Below are 7,123 nucleotides of genomic sequence, written 5' to 3'. Positions count from 1 at the left end.
GGACACAGGTAATAGCTAGAAATAACTCAAATGTATTTTGTTGGTGCAAAAGTAATAATAATAAAAAACAAATGTAATACAACCACAACAACAATTGAAGAAAAATAAATAAAAACAAATGAAATAATTGTTCTTTTCAATCCCTTGTTCTTCTTTTTAGTATCTTTGAGCTCTGTTCGCTATTTAAATAGGTTTATAAATAGCTTTATTTTCTATTTGTTTTTAGGTATTCGACTTATATTTTAGTTGTTTAGTTTCTATTTTGGTTTATAGATATTTAGTTTTACTAACTGTTAGTTTGATAAGAGCTTTTCTTATCTTTAGGTTTTTTATACCTTTATATAAAAAAAACAGAAAATATAAACCCAAATTAAAACAATTGAAATAAGAAAAGAAAAGTACAATATCACAATAGTTCAATTTGAAACAATTTGAAAACAATTCCAACAATATAACAGTCAATAACTTCTCAGTCTGTGTATAAATTAATGTTTCTTTGTCTTTCAAAGTGGAAAAATATGTTAGTGTGTGCAAAAGTCTCTTGGTGTAGATGAAAGCTTTGTTTCAACAGTCAATGGTGCAAAATGATCGCTTAAAGAAAAGTCCGATCCTACCGATCAGAAATATGCAACGAACTGGATTCCACCTGATCAGTAGAAGCACTAATCCATTGGAACGCACAGGATTACTCCGTCCGCACTTCTCAAATTCACAGCGGTTCAGTTGGGAGGCTCGCCATCTCACGGTATGAAGGGTTTGATCCAATCACACCAAAAAAAAACCTGACCTGTTCATACAAACAGCGTCTTAAGTTTCAAAAACATTTACACACCATTTCCTTTAGAACAACACAATATACACACACTACACATTCATCAATCATCTATCGATCTATATGAAAATAGTATTCAAAAACCCTTTTCTCTCATATTCAGCATATATAAAACATACCAGAATATGTAATTATGCACAATATAGCATGTAAGTGCTTAATTGGAATATTACATCACATTTCACACTCCTTCAGAAACTATTACAAACATAAAACTACTTCAGAACTTAAATAAACAATTATAACATTCAGTTTTCAGTAAGTTGAACCAATATTACTAAGAAACTCACCAAATCCGGGGTTCATATGCTTTTAACCCACATTGGATTTCACAGGGGTTCTCAATCAACAATCAGCAGCGGCAATATCAACAATCACGTTCTAAAAATAACCCAATATAGTTAAATAATAGGTCTGCAACATATTATACATCATATTATTCGAATATTAGAAAGGATTATTTAGATATTTGCCTCAGATTAATCTTAGCTTTCTTTCCTCTCGCGATCAGCAATGTGTGCGTCTCTCGTTGCTTTCGCGTCTCGTCTCAATGACGTCACGCGCAATCTCCGTCCAGACTGAATATGTTAATTAGGCATTTAGTCATTTTATCAATTTATTATTTTAAACTGCAATGACGTTATTCAGCTTTTTGTTTAATACTTTCAGTATTTTATTAGAAATATAATTATTTGAAAATTATATTATTTTCTTTCTGTTTCTTAAATATCTGAATTCTAACCTGTGTTACACCTGCGCAGCTCTCTCCATCTCGAAAACGCCTGGCCGATATTTTTCCGGGTTTTATTCCTCCGTTTGTCACACAGTCTGCGTGTATCCGAATATGGACGCTTTCTTTTTGTTGGCACTTCAATACTCGCCAAAGAGTAATCGTGATCCATAACAACGATAACCATACAGTCTATGGCTATAACGCTATAACCACTACTTCCGAATTTGATAATGTGATATTCCGGTGTGGTGGAATATCACATGGTCCACACCAGAAAGGATAGTGCGGACATTGCGTCACTGAGAGGCGACATTTCTTTTCCGGGACAGACAGTTATTTAAAATCGGAATTTCTCTGATATAAAAAATCTTTGGAGACTTTTGAGATATTGTAAGTACACAACTGGAGGAAATATATCACACTGTGCAAGTTATTTTCGGAAATTTTATTACAAAATTGTTACATATTGGTGCTTTAACTTATATATGTATTATATTTTATTAACAGTAATAGAAATATACATTAACACAATGATATTTAATATGAATTTACTTCATATATACTGGGAAAGACTGTTTTCCAAAAGGCACTTGCTTTTTAAAACAGTTGTGAAACACAATTCACTCTTTTACCTCCACAGGAATGGATTATAATGAATACAGAGAGATTCAGTAACTTTCTATGCTTCCCTCAGTGCCTGGTCACGTGACTGGCAAGCGCGGCAAATGTGATCACAGAGTGAGCTTCAAAGATACACTTAACTCTACCTATTCACTCATTAACACGAGCAAACAAACTTTTTTATGATCAAACAACTATTAATACAATACTAGTTCGATTATACCCACATAGCAAACTTTTTCTGGCCCAGCTCCGGGCCACACAATCACTTTTCCCTCGGCCCAAGTACCGCAAAGAATGACGGCCCTGAAGTGGCCCAGAACTGGATTAGAGACAAGGGTCACACATGGGCCATAACTGGCCCGAATCTCAGCCAGTTAGTCACCCTTAACTGGCCCTGAACTGGGCCAAAACAGGTTTTATTATTGGTACCAATTCTCAGCCATACGGTACCAATAATAAAACCTGTTTTGGCCCAGTTCAGGGCCAGTTAAGGGTGACTAACTGGCTGAGATTCGGGCCAGTTATGGCCCATGTGTGCCCCTTGTCTCTAATCCAGTTCTGGGCCACTTCAGGGCCGTCATTCTTTGCGGTACTTGGGCCGAGGGAAAAGTGATTGTGTGGCCCAGAGCTGGGCCAGAAAAAAATGTGCTATGTGGGTAACCATATCGACACCACCCTTTAACCAGAAAACCCAAAACTGAGCCATAACCCAGCATAATCTTACCCAAACCATGTAAATAAATAAGGCACAAGAAAATTCAATTCTGAAAAATAGTTTATTTAACAATAGGCACAAGCCAATAATAATAAATTATTATTATTTCCTTTTTTTTTTTTCCAGTACATTCAAAGCTTAACATCTTATAACCACCTCAAAGTGCATTTGATTTCAAAATGTTCTGGTCTGTCTTAAACAGTAGTTTACTTATTGTAGTAATGCACAAGCCAAAAAAAAAATGGCTTGAATTTGTGAACACTATTTTAGTTGCCTGAACAGCCAACTATGTACACCATTTTTTCAATTCTAACTACCGGTAAATGAATCTATCAATGAATCTAGCACTGAAATTTAAACATATAATGTAATTTTACTCACAACAAACATAGAGCAAATTAAAAAAATTACTTAAAACAAATTTGCACATAAGAATGTTTGTATGTGTGAGGGAGAAAGTGATGCTATTTAGGACTGTCCTCAGGAAGTGAAGTACAGCTCTGCAGCCCCTCTTTTCTCCTCAAGCGCTCTCGCCAGAAAGCAACATAGTGTCGGCCCAGATCCGGCCCACATCTGGACCGTGTGAAATCCACATGAACCAGATCTGGGCCAGATCTGGGCTGATACTATGTTGCTGTCTTACTCCATCTCAAGCTTAAGCCATCTTTGTATTGTTGCTTCTATCTCCTGATCAGTGGCACGATTTTTTCCTCACAGCAGCTAAAAGACAAAATAATAAAATTAATAAATACAAATATTTATCCACCAACTGTAAATAAATTTAGGTAACAAATTAAAATAAGGTTGCTTCGGTTACATTTTATACAGGAAATGATTGCTTAATGTGGCACTATTGAATGACCCGTAGGCCGGTCAATCGCACCCCGGTCGCGTCAGTCTGTACTCGCGTTCTCAAGTTCAGGGCAGTGAATCAGCTACCATAGGCAAAAGTTCACTTCAATTAAAGAACAGAGTGACATCCGAGTTTGAATTCAGGTATTTAAAAAAGAGATGTTCTTCTATTTTTTAAAGATTGCCATTACATAAAATAAACTTCGTACCCGCCACGGTCGATTTTTAATCGAGGTTAAGCTTAAATAAAAATACAAAAAAAAAATAAGAGAGCTGTAAGTTACACATCGCAGGCTTGATCTGTTTCGGCATGAGTGCAAAAGAGAACCCATGTGGTTGCATATCTGCTGTATGTATTACATCTAATGTTAGGTCGTACACAATATATAGACTGTAAAAAAAAAAAATAGGGTCGTGCACAAAATAGCTTCACTTACCTGAACGGTTCGGTTGTCAGACAGACGTCTTCACCCTTCAGACAGCGGGAGAAATTTCAAACGACGCAATCACGTGATCCTCATCCACCAACCAGAAAGCTGCTGTTACCGTGGAGATCGCACCAAAATAAACAAGTTCACTGCACAGTTAACTGTACATATTTTTAAATAAACTGTTATTTAGAATATATATATATATATATATATATATATATATATATATATATATATATATATATAGTAAGTTTTAACATGATTTTGTGGTCCTTAAACTAAAGAGTATGGAAAACAGACTATTTTGTATGTGAATTAAGTTTTTTATTATTAGAAATTCATAAAAAAAAAATGTAACTCAATTGTCATGTTAGGAAAATGTATATTTTGTTCAGGTCAAATGGATTTTGGAATTTTTAAATGATTATTGAATTTTGTGAACACTGCTGAAAACTAAATGATATATTTGAAGAGTTCAGATGCAAAAACCTCTAAATGCCATCTGAAATTTCCTCCTAGAATGATCATTTTTATGAAGCTTGTATATTTAAGTTCAGTAATTTCACTTAAATGGCAATGAAAATTACCTATTAATTGCCATTTAAGTGAAATTATTGAACTTAAATATACGAGCTTGATAAAAATGATTATTCTAGAAGAAAATTTCAGATGGCATTTAGAGGTTTTTGCATCTGAACTCTTCATTTATTAATTATTTATCATTTTTTCTGGACATAGCTTTTTTCACTGACTCATAAGTCAATTCATATTATTATTGTTATTCATTATTAAAATCATTACATCTCTTTCGTAGTTTTGATAACTGCACCATCCATGGACAACACTTTAAACTGGTGGTGGTGGGGGGGCAATCCTTGAATATATAGTAGCGGTCTAAATACTTATAATTGTCCAGTACACAAAGTATGGCCCATAATCGCTACACTGATCTGGGCCACACACCTCCCATGCACAATCGGCCCAAATGTTGTCTGCCGTCATGCATGCAGTGCCATCATTGCCACGCATGGCCCACAGTTGGCTGACATGATGCATGCCAGTGCCGGCAACACGCCAGCAGTGCCATGATGAGGCCACATTTGGGCCAAGTCTGTTTGCTATGTGGGTAATGACCACTGGAGCATAACTTAACTTATTTTCTTCACGTTATAGAGAGCATACATCAAGACGAACAAAACGTCATCATATAAACACATTTAACATTTTACATTCTCCATTCGTTCACCAAACATGGTAATAGTGCAATTGCTGTTATATATTTTAAGGGTTTCTCTTTTGTATATCCATATTTTTACCTGTAAAACAGGATTCAAAGAAAGAGACAAGAGAGTCGCGTCTGCTCTGATACAGCTCCTCTGCAGATATGAGGAAGCATGCGCAGTTCACTGCTCCGTTCGCAACTCACCAGCCAGAATGTCAAAATAAGAGTCCTTCATTTCTCTCCATATAAATGTAAATATACATTTGTTAATTAGCATTTCAACTCAACATATGGAAATATGCAATAATTTTACTCATAACAATATAGCCTACATATTCAGAAAAGGAAAAAAAAACACAATTGTGTACATACTTTGTGTGTATCACACTTTCCCTGACAAAATAAGAAAAGCTCCAGTGGTCTACCTCTTACCTCCTATATGTGCAATCAACACACAGGCACAGTAAAATTGTAAGGCATGTATGTGTGGGGAGTGTATGGATTGGTATAACTAATTTGTGGTAAGTAACTATTTATACCCCAGACAGGTACATGTGTGATCGGATATGCTGTCACTGCATTGAGTGTTTGGTATTGCTGTAGCACAGGCTGACATAAAGTGTCATAAGTGTAGATCTGTCGTGGCCTTTTCTCTCTTGTAGACCTTCTAACTGCAGTTTCATCCCCCACACTTGGACTTTCAGCCTCTCTTGCTACTCCCTCTGGCTCAACACAAGCAGCTGTTTCCCTCTCCTCGTCCACATCATCCTCCACAGGTGGTACCAGGTAAGTATTCACTTCTCTTTCTGGTGACTTTTCCAGTATTCTTGATACTTCCCTTCTTTGTGTTTGATTGAACTCTTCTTTTACAGATGCTCGCTCAGGTGGGTGGCTATTCATTGGTTCTGTCCAGCTAACTGGGTTTCTCAGCCAGTATCCTCCTCCACTACTTTCCTCATCTGAGTCTGTCACGTCACTGACTTGGTCTCTGGTGTTTTCTCTGTTGGGTGACTGACCTCTTGTCTTTTTCTGTCTTTCAGGTTTTGTCGATTGGAATGCCGTCGCGGGAGCCTCCACAGGTAAGTCATTCACCAGTAGTAGTAGATTCCGGTGCAATGTCCAAGTTTTCTTTTTGTCCCCATTTTCAGGGGAGACTACATAAACTGGGTTATCAGACACCTGCCCCTTCACCACATAGACCATCTTTTCCCAGTAGGATCGTAACTTCCCTGGACCTCCTCGTTCTCCTAGGTTTCTGACAAGCACTCGGTCTCCCACTTATCACCTTTCGGTCATATTGAGCCTTCCCTCTCCCACTTGCTTGGCGACTGTTTCCTTCAACAATCTTGTATGCCTCAGCCATCCGTGCCGCCCACTGATTTGCATATCTTTTTGGAGTGACTCCATCCATTGGCTCCACCAGGCCGAAGATCAGGTCTACTGGAAGGTGAGGATGCCATCCGTACAACAGGTAAAAGGGAGAATATCCAGTGGACTCGTGCCGTGTACAATTGTAGGCATGCACGATTTGAGGTAAGTGCTCTTTCCACTTTTCTTTTTCTTTGTCTGCCAGTGTCCTCAACATCTGTAGTAGGGTCCGATTGAACCTCTCGACTGGGTTTCCTTGGGGATGGTATGGCGACGTTCGAGAGTGGCCAATTCCAGCGAACTGTTGAAGAGTGCGAAAAAGCTCATTCTCAAACTCACGGCCCTG

The 7,123-nt window shown here is 37.4% G+C and overlaps 1 long non-coding RNA gene across 1 annotated transcript; it reads right to left on the bottom strand.

Annotated features, from left to right (window-relative positions):
* Nucleotides 1-2,946: 2,946 nt before the first annotated feature.
* LOC311085500 lies at nucleotides 2,947-5,563 on the bottom strand. Its single transcript, XR_014606850.1, has 3 exons — nucleotides 5,504-5,563; nucleotides 4,194-4,295; nucleotides 2,947-3,624 (listed from the first exon to the last, which is right to left on the bottom strand). It is a non-coding gene; the product is annotated as an uncharacterized lncRNA (long non-coding RNA).
* Between the last annotated feature and the right edge of the window lie 1,560 nt (nucleotides 5,564-7,123).

The sequence above is a fragment of the Abramis brama genome (genome assembly GCF_963993115.1).
Source record: "Abramis brama genome assembly, chromosome: 6".
In the NCBI taxonomy this organism is placed as follows: domain Eukaryota; kingdom Metazoa; phylum Chordata; class Actinopteri; order Cypriniformes; family Leuciscidae; genus Abramis; species Abramis brama.
Note: the sequence above shows the minus strand (reverse complement) of the source record. Positions and strands in the feature narration are given on the sequence as shown.